The 21,221-nt window shown below is 47.6% G+C and overlaps 1 protein-coding gene across 4 annotated transcripts in view; it reads left to right on the top strand.

Moving 5' to 3' along the window:
* The window catches only part of CALN1 (calneuron 1), a 508,279-nt gene that overhangs the window by 120,341 nt on the left and 366,717 nt on the right, over positions 1-21,221 (top strand). Inside the window, exon 1 of one of the 4 annotated variants that reach the window (XM_090279125.1) lies at positions 12,884-12,964. The exons of the other annotated variants lie outside the window; for them this stretch is intronic. The gene's annotated coding sequence lies outside the window, so the exon portion shown is untranslated. Of the gene's footprint in view, positions 1-12,883; positions 12,965-21,221 lie in introns of those variants that run through there. 4 annotated transcript variants of the gene reach the window in all.

The following is a 21,221-nucleotide window of genomic DNA, read 5'->3' as shown; positions in this document are numbered from 1 at the left end:
AAACACAGCCAGGTTTTTATTCAGTGTTGCTGGTAAGTTGCTTAAAAATAGTTATTATTTTTAATAAAATGAGACACTATTCTATTGTTTTAAAAACCTACTTGTGTTGGTGGTTTACTTAGTGAAACTGATCCAAATGTTTGGCTGCCATTGCACTGCCATTTACTAATTCGAGGCATGGCACTTGGAGGACATTTAAGAGATGTTTATTGTTGGGTGAGTATACCCAAGCAGGGTATTGGTAGTATCTGCTTAGAAGGTTACACTGCCAGTTTTCTATTTTAGCCTGTAAATGCTGCCCTCAAGACTGTAAAGGAGGAAAGAGGAAGGACATCTCTAAAATCAGAGAAGGAAAACTCTGACCCCAAAAAACCTCCGCTGCCTTGCGGCATACCTCTTCAGGGGAAAGGCTAAGGGAGTAAACCCCGACAGAAAATCCGGAGCCGGAGTCCCTAAGGCGGTTTGACATTGTAGTCAACACCGGCAACTCCTGCGGCGCACCTGAAGCCAAGCTGTATTGACTTTGTATTTCCCTTGGACCCTTCAGCTGCGAAGAGAGGGGGGGTCTGCTGCATGGGCAACAGCAGACCCTCCATATCACCCTGCCCAGGCTCTGTAGCTTCAGTTTCACTTGAGAGGACACTCCAGCGTCATCGCAAGATGCCGACTCAACACGGGAGGAGACAGATACCGGTTATAAGCTCATCTGATTGGCGAAGGAAACGAGCGCCAGGGATCTCCTCTGATGGTGGGAGAGGTCATCGCACCTCACTGGACAGCTACCGTCTCGCCATGGCTCGCCTGCCCCACTGGGTGCGTGGGGATCAGAGAGGCGCCTCTCGAAAAGTGGGCCACAAAACACCCGCACCAGTTAATTCCAAGCAAACAACAAGAAAGAAGCCTCCGGCTCTTCGCCTCGCTAGCTGGAACATCAGGACCATGTGCCCCGGACTTACTGCAGACCTTCCGTGGATCAAGGGTGCCAGGAAAACCGCTGTCATCGATAGGGAACTGGCACGACTACACATCGACATTGCGGCTCTACAGGAGACCCGGTTGGCCGACAACGGAACTATCAGAGAAACCAACTACACCTTCTACTGGCAAGGGAAGTCTCCGGACCAACCAAGACAGCACGGTGTTGGGTTCGCTGTGAAGAACACGCTTGTTAACTCCATAGAGCCACCCACAGGAGGCACAGAGAGATTACTTACCCTCCGATTGTCAACAACTTTCGGCCCAGTCAGCATTCTTAGCGCGTATGCCCCAACCCTCTGCGCCACCACCGAAGAGAAAGAACAGTTCTACCATGCACTGGACGAAGCGTTATCCAAGATTCCCAGAAGTAACGCTCTCTATCTCCTTGGAGACTTCAATGCAAGAGTAGGAGCCGACCACATGGCCTGGCCCACCTGCCTTGGAAACTTTGGGAGAGGAAAGATCAATGAGAATGGTCAGCGACTGCTTGAGCTTTCGTGTCACCACGGCCTGTGCGTGACAAACACATTCTTCAAGTGCAAAGAGATCCACCAGGTGTCATGGAGGCACCCCCGCTCCCGCCACTGGCACCAGCTTGACCTCGTCATCACCAGAAGAACGGATATTGGCAGCACCCTCCTCACCCGCAGCTACCACAGTGCAGACTGCGACACGGACCATGCCCTCGTGGTAAGCAAGGTGCGCATAATGCCGAAGAGGTTGCACCACTCCAAGATGAAGGGTCGCCCACGCATCAACACCAGTTGTGCCAGCAACCCAGTTAAGACCCAGCAATTCATCAACAAGATGGAAGATGCACTCGGCGAGGGAGTGGCGGCAGATGACATTATCGAATCCAATTGGCCACGTCTCCGCGACGCCATATACAACTCCGCCATTATTGCTTACGGGAAGAAAGAGCGGAAGAACGCTGACTGGTACGAGGCTCACTGGGAAGAAATGGAACCCGTGATCGAGGCTAAGAGGAAGGCCCTACTGGCTTACAAGGTCACGCCCACTCCCAGTACACTTCAAGCTCTACGGGCTGCCAGGAACAAAGTCCAGAAGACCGCCCGCCACTGTGCCAACACCTATTGGCTAAACCTGTGCAGAAGCATTCAGGAAGCCGCCGATATAGGCAACGCACGAGGAATGTATGAGGGTATCAAGAAGGCAACAGGCCCAATCCCCTCCAAGATCGCCCCCCTTAAGTCCAAGACAGGTGAGGTCATCACTGACCAGGAACAGCAAATGCGGCGGTGGACCGAGCACTACCTCGAGCTGTACGCAACGAAGAACACCGTAACAGACACTGCTCTTAACGCCATCCCAGACCTACCAGTCATGGAGGAGCTAGACACCCCACCTACTGCGGCAGAGCTCGGCAAAGCCATCGACCGCCTCGCTTGCGGGAAAGCACCAGGAAGCGACGGAATCCCTCCAGAAATCCTAAAGAGCGGGAAACCAGTCCTGCTACAGCCGCTCCACCATCTACTCTGTCTCTGCTGGAAGGAGGGTTACATCCCCCAGGATATGAGAGACACCAACATTATCACCATGTACAAGAACAAAGGAGACCGCAGCGACTGCAACAACTACCGGGGCATCTCTCTCCTCAGCGTCGTCGGCAAAGTATTCGCCCGGGTCGCTCTTGCCCGCCTGCAGACCCTTGCTTCCCGCGTCTACCCAGAATCCCAGTGTGGCTTCAGAGCTGGCCGCTCAACAGTGGACATGATCTTCTCCCTACGCCAGCTGCAGGAGAAGTGTCACGAGCAGCATAAACCACTCTACCTTGCCTTTATTGACCTCACGAAGGCGTTTGATCTGGTCAGTAGAAGCGGACTCTTCAGCTTGCTACGGAAGATTGGCTGTCCACCACATCTGCTTGCTGTGGTCATGTCCTTTCACGACAACATGCACAGCACGGTGTCCTACAATGGCACAACCTCTGAGGCCTTCCCAGTCAGCAGCGGAGTAAAGCAGGGCTGCGTCCTCGCGCCTACGCTGTTCGGAATCTTCTTCTCCATGCTCCTCCAATACGCCTTTAAGGACTGCAGCGAGGGTGTCTTCATTCACACCAGATCCGATGGCAAGCTCTACAACCTGGCCCGTCTACGAGCCAAGACCAAAGTCAAAGAGGTGCTCATCCATGAGATGCTCTTCGCCGACGACGCAGCTTTGACATCACACTCCGAAGAGGGACTCCAACAGCTAGTCACTTGCCTTTCCCACGCATGCAAGGAGTTCGGACTAGCCATCAGCCTGACGAAGACGAATGTTATGGCTCAAGGCACGGGGACTCCCCCATGCATCACCATCGACGGATACACCCTGGAGGTTGTCAACGACTTCACTTACCTCGGGTCCACCATCTCGAGCTCTCTGTCAGTCGACTTGGAGGTCAACCGGAGAATCGCCAGGGCAGCCACAGTTATGGCCAGACTGAACCGGCGAGCGTGGAACAATTCCAGCCTCACTGAGAAAACCAGACTGCGCATCTACCAAGCCTGCGTACTCAGCACTCTCCTCTATGGCAGCGAGACGTGGACCACCTACGCAAGGCACGAAAGGAAACTCAACAGCTTCCACATGAGATGCCTGCGACGCGTCCTGCATGTCACCTGGCAGGATAAGGTCCCCAACACCGAGGTGCTGAAGCGAGCCAATATGAGCAGTTTGCATGCAGTTCTTAGCGAGAGACGCCTCAGGTGGCTCGGCCATGTCAAAAGAATGGATGCAGGCCGTATCCCCAAAGACCTCCTCTACGGCGAGCTAGCAGAAGGCCAGAGGATGACAGGGCGCCCAAAACTGCGGTTCAAAGACATCTGCAAAAAGGACATGACACAATGCTCCATCAATCTCAACACATGGGAAGTTCAAGCAGACGACCGCCTAGCCTGGAGGCTCGCGGTCAGGCAAGGTACGTCACGGGCGGAGGCTGCGCGCAACGAGGAGGCGGTCCAGAAAAGATCGAGGCGGAAGCAGCGTCAGCAGCAGCAACAACAGCCATCTGCCTTCACCTGTACCAAGTGCGGCAGGGATTGTCACTCCCGAATCGGACTGCACAGCCATTCTCGGCGGTGCAGATAGACTCTCAAGAAGCTACGCCATCGTCTCTCGAGACGGACGGCTGCCGACGACGACGACGATGTGTTTTGACCTTGTTTGGGGATTAGAATAATACTGGCTTCATAGAAAGAGTCTGGGATTTTCCCTTCTTCTTGGATTTTTCGGAACAGTTTGAGGAGGATAAGAGTTAGTTCTTCCCTGAATGCTTTGTAGAATTCTCCTGTGAAGCCATCCAGTCCAGGGCTTTTGTGTGCAGGGAGATTTTGGATTACTGTTTCAATTTCCTTCTTTGTTATTGGTCGGTTGAGACTTTCCACTTCTTCTTGATTCAGTTTTGGAAGGTTGTATGTTTCTAGAAATTTGTCCATTTGTTCTAGATTGTCAAATTTCTTGCCATACAGTTGCCTGTAGTAATTTCTAACTATCATTTGTATTTCTGTGGTATCAGTTGTGATTTCTCCTCTTTCATTTCTGATTTTGTTTATTTGGGTCTTCTCTCTTTTTTCCTTGATTAGACTGGCTAGAGGCTTGTTGATTTTGTTTATTTTTTCAAAGAACCAGCTCCTAGTTTTGTTGATCTTTTGGATTGCTTGTTTAGTCTCTATGTCATTTAGTTCTGCCCTGATCTTGATGATTTCGTTCCTTCTTCTTGCCCCAGGCTTTGTTTGTTGTTGTTGTTCTAGTTCTTGTAGCTTTATGGTTAGGTTTTTTATTTGAGATTCTTCTATCCTTTTTAGGTAGGCCTATATTGCTATGAACTTCCCTCTCAGGACTGCTTTTGCTGTGTCCCACAGGTTTTGGGCTGTTGTATGCTCATTATCATTAGTTTCTAGAAATTTCTCGAGTTCTTCTTTGATGTCATTGTTAACCCATTCATTATTTAATAGCATGTTATTCAATCTCCATGAGTTTGGGTGTCTTTGATTTTTTTCTCTGAGGTTGATTTCTAGTTTCAAGGCATTGTGATCTGAAAAGGTGCTTGATATGATTTCAATTTTCTTGAATTTGTTGAGGCTTGTTTTGTGTCCTATCATGTGGTCTATCTTTGAAAATGTCCCATGTGCATTTGAAAAGAATGTATATTTTGCTTCTTTGGGGTGGAAAGTTCTATATATATCAGTTAGTTTCATGTGGTTTAGTGTGTTGTTCAATGCCTGTATATCCTCGGTGTTTCTTTGCTTTGATGAATCTGTCTATTGTTGATAATGGAGTGTTGAAGTCCCCTGCTATGAGTGTGTTGTTGTTGATATCCTTTTTGTGGTCTTCTAGTATTTGCTTTATGTATTTGGGTGCTCCTATGTTGGGTGCATATGTGTTTATCAATGTCATATCTTCTTGATGGATTGTTCCTTTAAGTATTATGAAATGTCCTTCTTTGTCTGTTTTTATTGCCCTTGCTTTGAAATCCGTTTTGTCTGATATGAGGACTGCTACCCCGGCTTTTTTTTCCGGTCTGTTTGCTTGGAATATTTTTTTATATCCCTTTACTTTCAGTCTGTGTAAATCTTTTGTTCTGAGGTGTGTTTCTTGTAGACAGCAAATATGTGGGTCCTGTTTCCTTATCCATTCCGTTACCCTATGTCTTTTAATTGGAGCATTTAATCCATTTACATTTAAGGTTATTATTAATGTGTATTTATTCATTGCCCTTTGTACCTCTGTTCCTCTCCTCTCTTGTTCTTTCCTTCTTTTTTCTTAGAACACACCCTTTAGCATCTCTTGCAGTCCTGGTTTGGTGGAGATGTATTCTTTCAGTCTTCCTTTGTCTGAGAAACTCCTTATTTCACCTTCTATTTTGAATGAGAGCCTTGCTGGGTAGAGTATTCTTGGTTGTAGGCCTGTGTTTTTCATTGCTTGAAATATTTTTGACCATTCCCTTCTGGCTTGTAATGTTTCTGTTGAGAAATCAGTTGATAGCCCTATCGGAGCTCCCTTGTATGTTATTTGCTGTTTTTCTCTCGCTGCTTTTTGGATTTTCTCTGTGTCTTGAAATGTTGCCATTTTAATTATGATATGCCTTGGAGTGGGTTTTTGGGGGTTCCTCTTCATTGGAACTCTCTGTGCTTCCTGAACTTGTATCACTTTTTCTCTCGTCAGGTTCAGAAAATTTTCTGTCACTATTTCTCCTATCAGTTTTTCAATTCCATGCTCCTTTTCTTCTCTCTCTCTAATTCCGATGCTCCTGATATTATTTCTTATTATGCTATCCTGTAATTCCCTTACATCTTGTTCATATTTTTTCAATCTTTTTTCATTTTGCTGTATTGTCTGGGAGTTTTTCTCTACACTATCTTCTAACTCACTAATCCAATCCTCTGCTTTGTTTAGTCTGCTTTTGACTGATTCTACTGTGTTTTTCAGTTCAGAGATTGAATTCTTCAATTCTTCCTGGTTCTTGTTAACAGTTTCTATGTCTTTTTTTATGCTGGTGTAGTTCTCTGCAAGTTCCCTGTAATTTTCTTGGAGGTGCTGGTAGCTTCCTTGGAGGTTGTCATAGTTGTTTTTAAGGATGTCGAGTATATTGAGCTTCTTTACCACCATTGTTTTGAATTCCATGTCTGACATTTGGGCTATGTCTATTCCATCTATCTCTCTTTCTGAGGATTCCTCTTTTCTTTTCATTGAGGGTTTATTTTTGTGTCTTACCATGTTGGATTCTTTTTGTTTGTTTTTATTTATTTATTTGTTTTTTTTTTTGGGGGGGGGATGGTCTGCTTTGACTTCCCTCCTTTGTGGTATGAGATTCTTTATGGGAGATCTGGGGGTTTCAGTGGTGCAGTCTCTTTGATATCCTGAGCCTGATGTTCTTGAGTTACCCTTTATGTCGTTTGTTTATGCTGTTTGGTTATATTTCAGATGTTCTTTAGTAGAATCTTCCTTCTGGCTAGTTGGTTGGGAGTCACTCTATCCACTTTGTCTTGAGTTCTTTTGTGGAGATGCTATTAAAAACATAAACACACAGCCCAGGCAGGAGACCCACACCCTCAAAAAATATTCCCCACCCTCTAGCCCGCTATCGTCAGCCAACAAGCCCGTATTAATATAAATGTAAAGAGATTAGAGCTTTTATACTATAAGAAGAATAGATAAGAGTTGTTTTTAGGGAGGAAAAATATAATTTTTGATAGAGAGGGTGATAGATTAATAATAGTTGAGACTATGTAAGCCAGTAGGTAATATTTACATTGTATGTTAATAAAAATAGAAGAAAAGGATGGAATAATGCATAATATAGTAAGAAAGTGGGATTGTATTGTATTGGGTTTATATAGTAATTATATTCTATTATTTAGAGTGATGGGGGGCTAAACTAGACACACAAACAAATAACGATTGAAGAGAAAGGATGAGAAGGAGAGGTTATATGCAACACGTTTGAGATAAAGTTTGTTTTTCTTTTGGAAGGGAAAAAAAAAACCAACAAAAAAAGAAGTAAGACAGAAAGAGAGAAAAGAAAGAGGAAAGAAAGAAAGAAGAAAGAAAAAAGAAGAAAAAAAATTTAAAAAAATAAAATCCCAAGAAAAAAGAAGAAAGAAAGAAAGAAAAGAAAGAATAAAGGAGAAAGAAAGAAAGAAGAAAGAGAGAGAGAGAGAAAAAAAGGGATGTCTTTACTCTGTTTTAGCCTTGGTGTGTTGCCTTCTTTTTCTGCGTCCGCAGCTGGTCTAGTGTGGCGGTTCAGAGGTTCTTGTTTCTTGCAGCACTGGTGTGCGCCCGCGGTTGCCGGCACGGCGTGTTCCCTTGCTGCCCACTGCAGCCAGCTGAGGTATCCTTGCACGAGCGTGTGCGCGCACCCCTGCACATGCGGGCAGCCGAGAGCTTGCCCTGCGATTGGCGCCCATTGTCCCCGGGCTGAGGTGTTTTCACACTCGTGTGCCCGTGCCCTTAGTTCCACTGAGCCGAGCTCCGGGAGTTGGTCTCTAGCCTCTTAGGGCAGGGCCCCGGACACTTGTGCTCAGTGGAAGTGAGCGTCAGTGAGTCGCTGCCGCCGCTGTTCTTGTGCTGCAGCCGCCCGCCTTCCCTCACCCATCTGGGCCGGCACAAACAGAGCCTGCGCTAGTTGTCTGCTTTCTGGCCTGGGGCCCGGCGCCCACGGGAGCTGTCTAGGGGTATCTGCGCATGGTCCTCTGCGTGTTCAGTGGGCCCTCCCTGTGCCCGTTGGGGCACTGATCTTATGACCGTTGGGGAGTGTCCGAGGGAGGTCTGGACTCACTGCCCCACACACCTGGGCCAGTGAATGAGAGCACTTCCCTATGCGCCCCCCCCCCCCACCGGGACCCAAGGGTAGGGTTCGGGAGTGGATGAGCGCGCCACCACGCCCGCGCTCCTCAAGAATGGCCTACCACCCCCAAACTTTCCTCCCCTCTCCACCGTCCACTAGAGAAAAATATAAAGGAGAATTATGTTCTCACTTGCCCGGCAGCACGCTGTCTCCTGTCCTTCAGCGCCCATGCCACTTGGTCGAGTCCCGTCTCTGCCAGAGGGCAGAGATCCGCTCTCCTCCCGACTCCTCTCTGGGGCAGCCTGTGGTCGCCAAAAAGCCTTTGTGTACTTCCAGCCTCAGCTCGGGCAGCCGCCCCCGTCAGGAATCCCGTTTCGTCCCCTTTTCCTCCGCTATCCTCACTAAACAGGTTGTTCCCAGATGGTTTTTCTCTAATCCAGCAGTGCCAAGGCTCGACTCCTGCCAGTGTCCAGCTGCTCACTGAGATGTTCTGTCTGCAACCAGCCCAAACTGCAGATGGGTCTCGGGAGCCTGAAAACGCAGCCTCCCCTCACTCCTCCACCATCCTCTCCCAAAAACTAAATATAATATTTTAAAAAATCCCGCGGTACAGTGAGGCCGCGATAAGTGAATTGCGATATAGAGAGGGACTACTGTACTTTCTCTAAAAACATTGAAGCCTTCCTGTAATTCAAATTAGAATACACCCATCAGACAAAAGCCATACTTACAAACCTCATTAAAAATAGGCTCTTCTCTATCTTCAGTCCCAAGGGAGGCTGCTGAGAGACCATGTCTGTAAGATCCTCAAAAGCTCTTTCAGACACACCCTTAAATATGTGTGAAGTTTTAACAAGGGATCTTATAGCCCCATCCTTAACTTCATCTTTAGCTGGAGACCACATTTTACTGCCCTGGATTTGAAGTGTTTGCTTGGAGATACTAGAATGAGAAAGTTATCTTGTCTGATTTAGCAAGCCCTGGTTCTTTCTATTTCCTCTAAGTCTTACTCAAAAAAACAAAGTAGTTTCTTCTTTAACTCATCTCTGCTGGTCTTTTAGCACAGGCAACTAGAAAAACTCAGTTGACACTTTCTCATTCAACTTGGAACCCTCCCTGGTCAGATCCATGAGCTCATTAGGTATTCGGTACATTTGTCGCATTATTACAGGCAACAGTTTTGCTGTTATACCAGTATGTGACTCAGGTGCTCTTTTCCCCAGCTGCCATCAACAGTTTTCTTGGTGTTCTTCAAGTCCCCTCCAAGAGTCTTCTGTTATCTTCCAGTTTTCGATAAGGGTCTTTCAAGGCACTTCTAGCTTCTCCCCATTTTCCAGTCCCAAAGTCAGCATTTTAAGTTTTTGTTACAGCAGTACTCTACTTCCAGATACCAAATTCCATTCTGGTTATCTGGTGCTGCCTAACAAACCACTCTAAAACCTCTTGTCTCAAAGTAGAGAATGTGTGCCACAAATAATCCAAAGTAGTCTATGCTTTGTATCTAATGGAATACACGAAAACTTTACCCTCCAACATATGCTTGCCTAAATACTGTTTTGTTTTCTGCCTATATCTATTCAGAATGTAACATGCCATTTCATCACTCTCTACCCTTGGCTGTCTTGGGCACTGGAATTGGATTTATTTATGAAGGTGAAACAAAAGGAGGAAGGCGAGGTGGGGGAAGGGAAGAGGTAGAGGCAGAAATGACTGGCCATGTTAGAAAATTATTACTATGAGATAAGGTAGCAATTGTCCAGGTGTCTGATTGGTGTACCACTGAGTCCCAAAGCTAGAGACAGTTGGTTGAAAAAAGTTAACGCTTATTCCTAGCTGTTCCCTGGAGGGCTGAATTATTCTGGGTTGGAAAGAGTATTTATGCTAAGTCCAGTTGCAAATTTTTGATAAAGGGAAGTCCATCCCAACCCATTTTGTTCTATGGTGATTTGAGCTCCCATTCTTACAATGGTACAAGATTTTCTTTGGCACTTTAATAAAAGGCATCTTGACCTTTAATACATATATAATGAACAAAAGAATAAAAGTTGGAGCCGGTCTATCAGGGCCTGTGAAACTGCAACTCCCTTAACGTGGAAGTCTCAAAATCATCATAGTTGGTCAGGACCAGGAAACTGCATTTGACATGCTCACAGAAGTTTGACACCTGGCTTCTCTAGTACTTGAGGTCCCTTGAGCCTAGTATCCTCAATTCCCACCCCACCCCCTTCCAAAGCAATGTCTTTGGTGTGTATCAATTACTCACTGATTTATGCTAACATTTGTTGAAAGCTTATGTTATGCCTGGAACTGAGTTGGCTGAGTGAACTGTTATTCATGTTATCACATTGAATCTTCACAACAACCTTATGGGGGGTAAATACTGTCATTATTCCCATTTTACAGATGAGGACAATTGAGATTTAGAAAGAACAACTTGCCCAAATTCACACAGGCAGTAAGCGAGAGCAGAGAACTTCTGATAGATGTGTTCCACCCTGGTTAAATGGTGACTGCTACATTCTAACAGGTGTGTATACAGACTGGCAAAGGGGCTTTGGTGACACAGTTGCCATCCAGAAAGTGACAAACAATTGCTTGGAGATACCAGAATGAGAAAGTTATCTTTTCGAATTCAGCAACAGATTGTTAGAAGATTGATAACAGCTTTCATCCAAACTAACAGATCAGAGGGAAAGATCACACCAAGACCCCACCAACTCTGTCAGTTCATCTAACCATGACCCTTCATGGAAACCCTTGGAAATGCCTTCTATACACATCTCTGAACTATATATATAAGATTCAGCCAGTGGCTCAAAAGTTAGGTAACTTGGGAAGTGGAGTTGGTACAAGAAAATATAGTAATAATACAGGGTAGCAAATACTAAATGACAAAGGCGCGGTACCCACAACGAGTGCTGGAGGGACTCAGGAACCACGCCCAGGCTGTGAGCCCAGGAGATGCAGATAAGGAGGGGATCTTGAGTAACTTGTGCTGCTGGCTGGCTGTGCCAATGTCCACACTTCCTTGGCAGCTGCACCAGCCAGCGGAGAGGGGATGGCTGAGCTGTTTGTACAGACGCTTGTGCAGTATTGCCTGCTTCGTTTTCCTTTGGTGTAAGAATCTTTATGCTGTATCTCTTCTTTGATTCTGGGAACTGGAGTTGTCTGAAGACTGGTGAGCAGTCTTCCTGACACCTAGAGCGGGCAAGAAATGGGAGAACCTGTAGGGTGCTGTAAATAAAGATTAGCTTGCTCCAGCCTGGTGGGTTGTCCTCTGTTGGCACACTCAGGGAGGAGTAGAAAGGAACTGGCAGGCTTCTGACTGTCTATGGGACAGCCTGAGATCCACCTTGCTATTTTTATTTTTACTTACAACACAAACCTTCATTTCACTGTGTATTCTCTCAGCCTCTGGGCACATGAGAGGCAGACAAGTGGGGACTAGGGAAGGTGACTGGAGACTCTAAACTAAGCTAATATGCTGTCCTTGAGACATGGGGCAGAAGAGAAAAAAGAGCTCAGTCTGTGAATGGACTTGACAGAGGTCACTGCCCGCCAGGTTGCAGATAGTCTTCAAGATTCCTAGCTCACACCTGTGTCCAAGCACTCTCTCTCCCTCATCAAATCTACAGTTTGACCTTGGAGGCTAGTGGGCGGTGGCCAAAGACGTGCCTCCCTATATAGTGGTGGGGTGGGCCCGCCAACCCTCCACTTCCTCCATCCATTTCGGCTGCTCAGCGTGGACGCAGGTGTGATTGTGGCCCAGGGTTGTAGACATCGGGGATGAAGTAGTTAAGGTGGGGGGCGCCTGGGTGAGTTGTCCAATACGGCGGAGCAGCAGTTTGCCAGAGTTAACGTGGGCAGCTTCTTTGGGTAGGAAAGGAAGGAGGACCGTCTGCCAAGCTCCAGCTCGACCCCCGCGTGCGCCTGTGTGTGTGCGCGTGAGTGTGAGGGTGCGCGCGCCGAGGCGTTCCTCAGGTTGCGCTGCCTGGAAACCAAAGGAGCTTGGTTATTGGCAAGGCGACAGAGTGGGGGTGGGGGTGGGGGACTCCCCGACCCTGGGAGAAGCGTGGCGCGGGCTGCCGAGGCGAGCCCCGAACCCCAGCTCCCCTCGCGTGCTAAGGCAGAGCGGTGAGGGCACTGCAGGAGGCCTCCAGGCCCCGGGGGGCCCGCCGGGGAGGAGCTGGGGAGGAGGCCGAAGCTGCATGGAGTTTCTAGGGCGCGCAACTCCAGCGGAGCCTCGGCCACTGGGTTCCCAGGCGCAGCGAGGCAGCCGCGCACATGGGCTGAGCCCGCGCGCCGGGGCTCTGCACGGCCAGCGGGAACGGGAGGGGTAGAGGAGCGCGCTGTGCCGGGGTGTGGGGCACGCGTCCCCAGACGGGAGCCGAGGACAAGGACAGGGAGGCACACACCCAGAGAGCGCTCCTAGCCGACGAGGGGCTCGTGCCGGCTCGGCGAGCGCTTGGGGAACGGCCTGGGGTGCCGTGGGAGCCGGCGGCAACGAGGATGCCGGCTCGGAGACGCGGCTGCCGGCTGGGTGTGTGAGCGTGCAGCCGAGAGCTGCCCGCCGGCGCCTGCATCCGTGCTGCCCCCTCCCTGGGGCCCTCGGAGGGAGCCCCCACCACCGCGCCTCGGCGCCTCGGAAACCCGCTTCGGGGCTGCGGGCCCGCGCTGCCGGCCCCGGCCCTGGGAGAGGTGAGTGCCGCTGCCCGCTTGCTGCCTCCCCTAGTCTCCTAACCTCGCCTTCCCCGTGCGTTCTCGCCCCTGTCCTCGGTGCCCAAAGCCCATAGCTGTCGCAGCCCCGGTCCATGGAGTGGGCGGGCAGGCGGGTGGCCGACAGTGCTTCCCATACCTGTTGGCCCGGACGGAGGGCATCCCAGCTTGCCTGAGCCACCTTGCTCTCCCTTGGGGTGGTTCCTGGACGCCTGCCGGGGGCGTGGGGCTGGGAAAGGGCAGTGGGTGTCCCACCTGGGTGTCTCGGAACTGTGCGGGCTGTATAGGTTGGGAGCCGGGCGCCTGGGACGTGGGAAGGGAAAGGAGGGCAGGGAAGCCACACCGGAGCCCAGGTGGGAGAGCAGCGCGGCTTCCAGGTCTTCAGAAAGCCGGGAGTCATGGCGATCAGGCGAGGCGGGAGGTGGCAGGCAGGAGGCAGGATTGCCTCCACCTCCAGTCCCTAGCGCGGACTGCTCGCCCTCCTAGGCGCACGCTCCTGGCCCCCACCCGACCGGGGTCTGGGGCCCTGCGGAGTGCTGGATAACTGGAAAGGCCTCTGGCAACCCAGAATGGGACCTGGTCGCTGCTAAGCTGGTCCCTGGGCCCCAAGCAGCTCCATGGGTCCGGCACCTGGGCAGCGGCGGGTTCCGGCTCTCAGGGTAGTTCGCTTTGAAACGCGCGTTCTAGCCTCCCTGGACTGGCGCCACAGGGAGTGAACTTCCTTGGACTTGGCCTGAGGGCTCCTAGGCAGCAGCAGGTAGTTCTGGGACGGGGCTGGGGGCTAGGGCGAGTGGGAACGTCTCACAGCGGCGGGACAGTGGTGCGGAGGGTGGACTAAGGGATGCGCTTTGCCTCCTAGGCGCCAGCCACGTGCGCCCTCTGCCCCCATCCGCAGCAGCATTTCCCACTGCTCTTTTTGCTTGGGGAGGAGAGGCTGAGGAAGGCGCATTCCTTGCCATTGGTTTGAAGCCCTTCGCCCAGGTGAACCAGTGACTGCAGTTCCTTGGGTGTCAAGACTGGGGCGCCATCACCAGCCCCTGAGCCTGGTTTCCGCAGAAAAAGACGACTTTCCTGGGGCCGGAGAAGAGCGGCTCAGTGCCGACTTCGTGTGACTGTGTTAGGTCGTGAAGTCTGATTAGTATTAATAATAACTACATTGTAGAGTGAACAAGAGCAGCCTCATGACAGAAGTGAGGTGACCTTCTCTACAAGAATGGTTAGATTTCTGCTCTCTGTATGTCCACACACACACGACATTTGTACAAATGCGAGCACTCATAACTCTCAGGGTTTTCATATTCTGCTTCTTTAACTGCTGATTTTCAGTCAAAAAGATACTCTTTTTCAGTTCAGTCACCAGAGCTTTGGAAAGGGTTTTGAAGCCATTTGGTGTGAAATTGTCTTGAGGCTAGAGCAGGACAGTTTTTTGTTTTTGTTTTTTGTTTTAAATCAAAGCTGGAGTCCAGCTCTCCTCCTTGGCTTGTTGGTGGCTTTTACTTCATCTTCGTGGGGTGGAAGGAAGTGCTGGTGGAGTCCACTTTTATTGGCTACTTAGGTCTCTGAGATTTTGACTGAAGCTGAGATGGCAACTGAGACCTTCACTCTGCTTGCAGCTCTGTTGTGACACTCAGTTTAGGATTCATTCCTGGGCTCCAGGAGCTGCACAACTTTGCTAGTCCCTTAGGCAGTTGGTGGTGGCCCCCATGAATGCCCGTGGATGCCCCTGGGCTGCGTCCCCCCCAGCGGCCTGCCCTGCTGGAAGACTGCAGCGTGGCCTTCCTTTCTGAGCTCACTGCAGAAGTGTGGGCTTTTCATGGCACGAGCTGCCTGAGGAACAGCTCTGTTGACTGAGAAGCTGGTCTACGACACTGAAGTTGGTTACTGGATATATCCAAGTGGAGTAATGAAAACAAAACTCTCCAGAAACCCAATCCCGAGGCTATTTTATTGGCGGAGCGCTAAATCCTCTTAGAATTGTTCATCAAGATCACCTTTCTCTGAACTCAGGACGTAACTATTGCCAGTAATCAGGCCTTCGGTGAGGGTGCAGAATAAGGGCTTTTTAGAAAGAAAATAATTTAATTCAGCTGGTTCTGTGGAGAAAATGATGGGCAAGACTTGATGAAAACACACCACTTCCTTTCCTCTGTAAGGGATGGTGGGGATTGATTGGGATGGAATGAGGGCGTGTGTGGCAGCTGCTTGGTTGACTTTAGCATTTAAATCCTTGGTGGGAGGCCTGTGGTCAGTGCTTAATATTGGGGAGGGTTGGGCTCCAATCTAGAAATTTCTTTTCCATAGCGAGTGGACAGTGTGCTCCTACGTCATCAGCCAGCAAGAGAGGTGTCTGTGCACTGGTACTTGAGCCTGCGGTCCAGGCCCTGCCAGCGCAGTCCCCTTCTGATAGTCCATGCAGTGCTCTTGGGTGGCAGAAGGGGGCGCTAGTTCTTATCTTGAGAGGAATTCTGTTGGCTCTGCTAGAACTTTGGACATTGAAGGCCTTTGAAGACCCTCTTCTGAGCCCCTACTTGGTGCAAGACGCTTTCACACATTTGAACTCACATAATCCTCATTTTTCATATTCGGAAACTGTTGCTAAGGGAGGTTAAATAACTTTCCCGGGGCTGCGTAGCTTGTGAGTAAGAGGCAGGGTTATGGTTTGATTCTAAGAGGCTGAGCTTTCTGATAAGTCTGGGACTCTTTCCACACTGCTTCTTATGATCCGAAGAGTATTTTAGTAACCTTTGACTTTTGGTGCCTCTTTAGAGTCAGACCCATAGTGGGTGCCCTGTCTGTGTCTGCTGAGCAAATCTAGGTCAGCATCTCATTCCTCATTTCTGGTGAGGAAGCTCAGACATGGGAGGAGCAGGACTTTGTGCAGTGGGTCAGGGGAGGAGTCCCTCCCTCCAGGGGTGTCCATCCTCCAGCCAGGTGAGGTTTGAGTTCAGATTTGCTTTGATTATAGGCTACTGCTTCTTTGTTTGTTTTCACGTTCCCCATCTGTGCTCGCATTAGTGTGGGGTGGGTGGCATCTTTGCCCTTCACTTGAGGCTTAAACTAATGTAGTCAGTGTCTGAAATGTCTTTCCATCCTGAACCATTAGTTCAGTGCAATGAGCAATAGCCTCTGATGCTTGTTAAAACTGTGTGCACCCTGGCTCTCAAGCAATGAAACCATCTTCAAGATGACAGGAGCCTAGGCTGATCCCTCTGTCGCTCAGTTTGAGAGTAATTCTGAATGTGCTTAGAAAGGAGGAAAATGAAAACACAATTGTTGCATCTGGTCTGCGTTTTCAAAGTGAATTGTGTTTTTAATCATTTAAACAAAATCATCTAACAAATGGTTAGTTAATACATCATCTAACAAAAAAGTAGTTAGTGCCTGTTATGTGGTATGAATATTGAGATAAATATGACACAGTGTGTGCCATCAAAAAATTCACAGATGAGTGGAGAAGGCAGACCATGTATTAGGGGGTACACATTTGTGAGCAGAGACAGAAGGCAGCTAGCCTAGAATGGAAGTGGTGTGTGAGCTGAGCTTAAAGGGTGATTATGAAGTGGTCAGCCTTAAGTGGGTGTGTCCCAGTGCAGAGGAAACAGCGTGCATGCGCACAGGGCAAGAGTTCAAAAAAGACATGTAGGAAAGATGAGGAAGCAGCTGGTAGTTTGGAGTTCCTGGAACTTAAAGGTTGAGTCGGGGAGTGACAAGAGAAGAGGCTGGAATGATAGATAGATGGAGGCCTTTGGTCAGGATGGGGCTCGTGTGGTGGGGGGGCTGCTCAGTATTTCCCCATCAGGGGGTGGGCAGCATGGTCAGATTTGAGTTTTAGGTAAGTCTGGTTGGGGACCTTGCAGACAATGGATTTGGCAGTAAGAAGAGCAGAGGTGAGGTTACCAGTGAGGTGGCTAGTGCTGAGGCTGTGTGGGGGTCTGGAGCAGAGGAGATAGATTGGGCAAACATTCAGGATAATTCTCAGGGTTCCTAGGTTGCAAGCCAACAGGTACCGACTCTGTATAACAGCTAAAGCAAAGACAATGTGTTAGCAGTACGTATTGATGGGAACTCACAGGACTGAGGACACACCTGCAGCTTGGAGCAGATGGGGATTAGGCAATCAAGTGGATCTTGGCAGCAGGAATTATTTCTCTTAGGTGTTACTATGGAAGAAAATTATCGCCAACCTTTTCCTCCTCCTCCATCATCATTACATCACCACCATCAGCATCAGTGTAATCACCATCATCATTGTAGTATTATTCTGCTACATTCACAATGCTCAGAGGAAATGTCTACTTGGCATAGCTTTGGATCTTCATATGTAGTAGTTTTCTGAAAGGTCATTGGAATGGGGAGAGGTAGTTTTCTGAAGGAAACTGGAACGATTCTGTGAAAACATGGTGACTTAGTTGTTGGGCATGTACTCTACAGGAGGGGACATTGGTAAGACTTATTGATTAATTGATGCAGAGGTAGGAGAAAGGGAAGGGCACAGTGGGACTACTGGGTTTCTGATTTAGGTAATGGGGTGGATTTTAAAAAATGAAACTGTGCCCAAGACTAAATAACTCCCTTATTTCCTCCCCTGGCAGGGCTGTGGGCAGCTCTCTGTGACCAGGCTCTCTGAGAAGATGACGACCTATTTTTTTTTTTTAAGTCTCATTAAGGGGCTGTGCTGCTGTCAATAAGACCATTCAAGTAATTACTTTATCTCATGCCCCACAAATCTGGGTACTTTTAATACCATTTCATTCACTCATCCAATATTTATTACGCATCTCTGGCTTAGATATTGAGGAAAATGGTGAATTAGGAGGCAGAGGTGGTTATGCTCATATTCTAGTGGTATAAGATAATAAAAAGATAGGAAATAAAACTAGTTGATATAATAGAGACAGGTGCAGTGGCTCCTTCAGATTAGGTGGTCAAGAAAGTTTTTACTGAGGAGCCATATTTAAGTAGGGTAAGTTGAGGGGAAATCTGGAGAAGAACTTCCAGGCAGTGAGAACATCCAGGGCAGAGGTCCTGAGGCTTGAATGAGCTGGATGCATTAGAAGAACAGGAAGGAGGCTGGTATGGGAGGAGATGAGTTCAGAGAAGCAGGGGGTAGTTCATGGGGGGCCTCAGAGGTCACACCACAGAGTTTGAGTTTGATGGAAGCCACTGGAGGGTTTTATTATAAATGGGAGAGTGAAGTGACTTAAATCACGTTTTCAAAAGATCATACTGGCAGCTGTGCATTCTTTATGTACTATCTTGGTACAATAAAGTGAGTCTTTATTAGAATGTAAAATGAAATGTGTAATGTTTAAGAGTAACAGATGGAGAGAAAATGCTTTGGTGACCTTAATTTAGTGGTTTCTAATGTACCAATTAAGTGTGGGAGCAGACAAAACCATATTTTAGAAGAATAATGGGAATAAGTAGACTAACAGTGTTCCCACTGCTTGTCCAAAGATACTGGCATTTTGAATGATTTTTATTTTTGAAAATGAGCACACATTTATTTAATAATCTGAAAAAAAAATTGTGTGGAAATGGAGACACTGATGACCACAAATATCTTGAATAGGGTGTTGTGAGACGTATATCTACTAAACACTTTTTCCTACCATTTTATTTCTGGAAATACTTTGCACCAGCTGCCCGAATAGGTGGCTCTTTGTTTTACTCTTAAAAATATTTTAGTTCTGAAAGCAAACATTCTTTTCAAAAATTAAAGCAATACAGAAATGTTACATAAAAAGATGGTAGTGCTTTTCTGTACTTTCATTCCCCAGACTATTAACATTTCTATATATATATTGTTAGAATCCTCCCCTATGCATTTCAAATATACATCTATATTTTGTTGAAGGATTTTGAAATATTGCTGTAACAACTTACTCTATCTCCAAATTACTCTCCAAAATTCCTTCCTCTACAGCTTGAAACCTAGATGACCTTTTCCTCTCTAAAACCAAGTCATTAGGAAACTTGAATACATAATTTAATTCAGAGAAGCTGAATCTTTTTGTTATTCAGTGTTCACTGAAAGCTACTTTATACTTACAAAGAATCGAGCAATTAAAGATTCATTAAGAGTTCATTTATGAGCATTTAAATATATTGCTCTAGTATTGGAGCCCAAAAGTTGGTATCATGATTACAAATCACTTGCAGTTTTTCATGAACAAGTTAGCCAATATGAAAATTTAGAAGTACAAATGAGGGAGCTTAGCTAATTATTTTGGTGGCAAATTTGTTACAATGGAATACTATCCTTTGAAAACAGTAAAAGAAAAACATTCAATGAGATGTTACTTAGAGCCATTGTTGTGTTTGGGAGGAGCCGTACATCTGTGTGGTCTCGCCATGCAGACGGGGTTTGGGGCTGAAGTGCTGGGAATGAAACCCAGTTTTGGTGCAATTGAATAGTGTTGCTTTGGTCTCATTATGCGATTCAGCAGAATTACTGCACTCCCATCATTATTTTAATCACAGACATCCTTTCTTGGTGGAGAGAAGAGCCAATATGTGCTTAGATGAGAATGATTGTAAAGTAATAGAACCATGGAGTTTAAGGGGAAGCGGGCCTTGGTTATCTCATTTTACAGATGGGAAAAATGAGGACCAGACGGAGTAAATGACGCGCGTGCTGTCAAACCGAGTTGATTTCCTCGCTCTAGTACCTCTTCCCTGCTCTCTGCAGTGGCTTTGCATTGTTAAAAAATGTATTCATTTTGCAAACTGAAGACTTAGGAAAGCACTCTGAGTCTAATGAAAAATGGGAGGGTTTTTGAGCTGTTCATTTATTCTGTAGACTGTAATCTGCTTGTGTGCTGATAACAGGCCTAACAACTGTGTAAACATTTTTATAGCCTGGTGAGAAAACCCCAAACATCTGTACTGCACATCGATGCAGCATTTCAGCCTCTAGCATTCCTACTGCTTGTCCTTAAAACCAATTGCTCCGCTGTTCAATCTGGTGTATGGTTGCTGATTCATTTAATACACAGACACGTAAACATACATTCCACATCCAGCAGAAAGTGACAAGTATTAATCAACCTCTGATTATTAATATTTCCCCATTTTACAGATGATGAAATGAAGATGCAGCGAGGTTGGGTAACTTGCCCAAGGTCCCAGGTTAGCCTGTGGCAGGTGGGATCCACTTCCGCCACGGTCTAGCTCCAGAGGCACGTGACACCCTACCTAAACTCTGCATCTGCCCTTGCCTCTCAAAGACTAGCAAACTTTCTGCAAGGAAGAGCAGAATCTGTCTTTGTGAAGTCGCTTTAACTAGTTAAATCACTTTTTGTCTGGGCAGTCATGGATGTAGAACTAGAACAATTTCTTCTCGGGGACTGTTTTCAAGTCTGTTTTGTGGGTTGTCCCCAGTCCCTTCCCTTCTTGAGTCACTTGCTGGTAGCAGACCATCTTCCCTCAGCTGAGAGTGGTGGTTCTCTTTTCACTCCAAGACCCAATCCTCAAGTTAGTTGCATGGGTGCTAACCCACTTCCGAGCTCTGGTAGATTTAAGTACTGCTGGTTCCTAGCTTGACTCCTGTGTTATCTTTTATAAATACCAAAGTCCTCTGCTTCTCACATGCAAAGAGATAAATGTGTCTTTCAGAAACCCAGAGGCATAGAATCCATAGGGCCCTCAAAAGACAGGAATTTAAAAATTAAAAAGGAGGGAAATATAAACGCTGGCAGGTACTGTCAATGGGTCCTCACTCAGAGATCTTAGCCTTAAATTTGTAGTTTTGGTGCAGGTTGAATCTGAATCTTGCAGAGCAGAAGGGACTCAAGCAAGGAGCACTGGCCATGGACTCTTCTCCTCCCTCCCCTGTTTAAGCCTCTGGCCCTGGGGTCCATGTGCTTGGAGATCCCTGCATGAAAGATGTTGCTGAAAAAGGAAGTTCTGTCCTCTGGTTTGGAATGGTGCAGTTGCTGAGAGAGAGAGACAGAGACAGAGACAGAGAGACAGTAAAAGCTAAAAGGTGGCTTTCTCTGGGAATGACCACATCGTGCTGGAGCTGGGAGGTCCAGGGAGCAACCTCAGGCAGGAAGGGAAACGCAGGAGGCAGGTCCTGATTTGGGATGGTGACCCATCATCTATTCGAACTCCAGCAAGTGGAGTGGCTGGCACTGCTGTGTCCTTGGGAAAGGTGACACAGACCTCTCCAGAAGGAAGTTGGTTGGCCCTGGATTTGAGTTTTAGAACCGGAAGTGGAGACGGTAGTTCAGTGTTT

The sequence above is a fragment of the Furipterus horrens genome, unplaced genomic scaffold (genome assembly GCF_987537825.1).
Source record: "Furipterus horrens unplaced genomic scaffold, mFurHor1.1.pri manual_scaffold_5, whole genome shotgun sequence".
NCBI classification, from domain to species: Eukaryota; Metazoa; Chordata; class Mammalia; order Chiroptera; family Furipteridae; genus Furipterus; species Furipterus horrens.
This window is presented reverse-complemented; position numbering and strand designations above follow the sequence as displayed.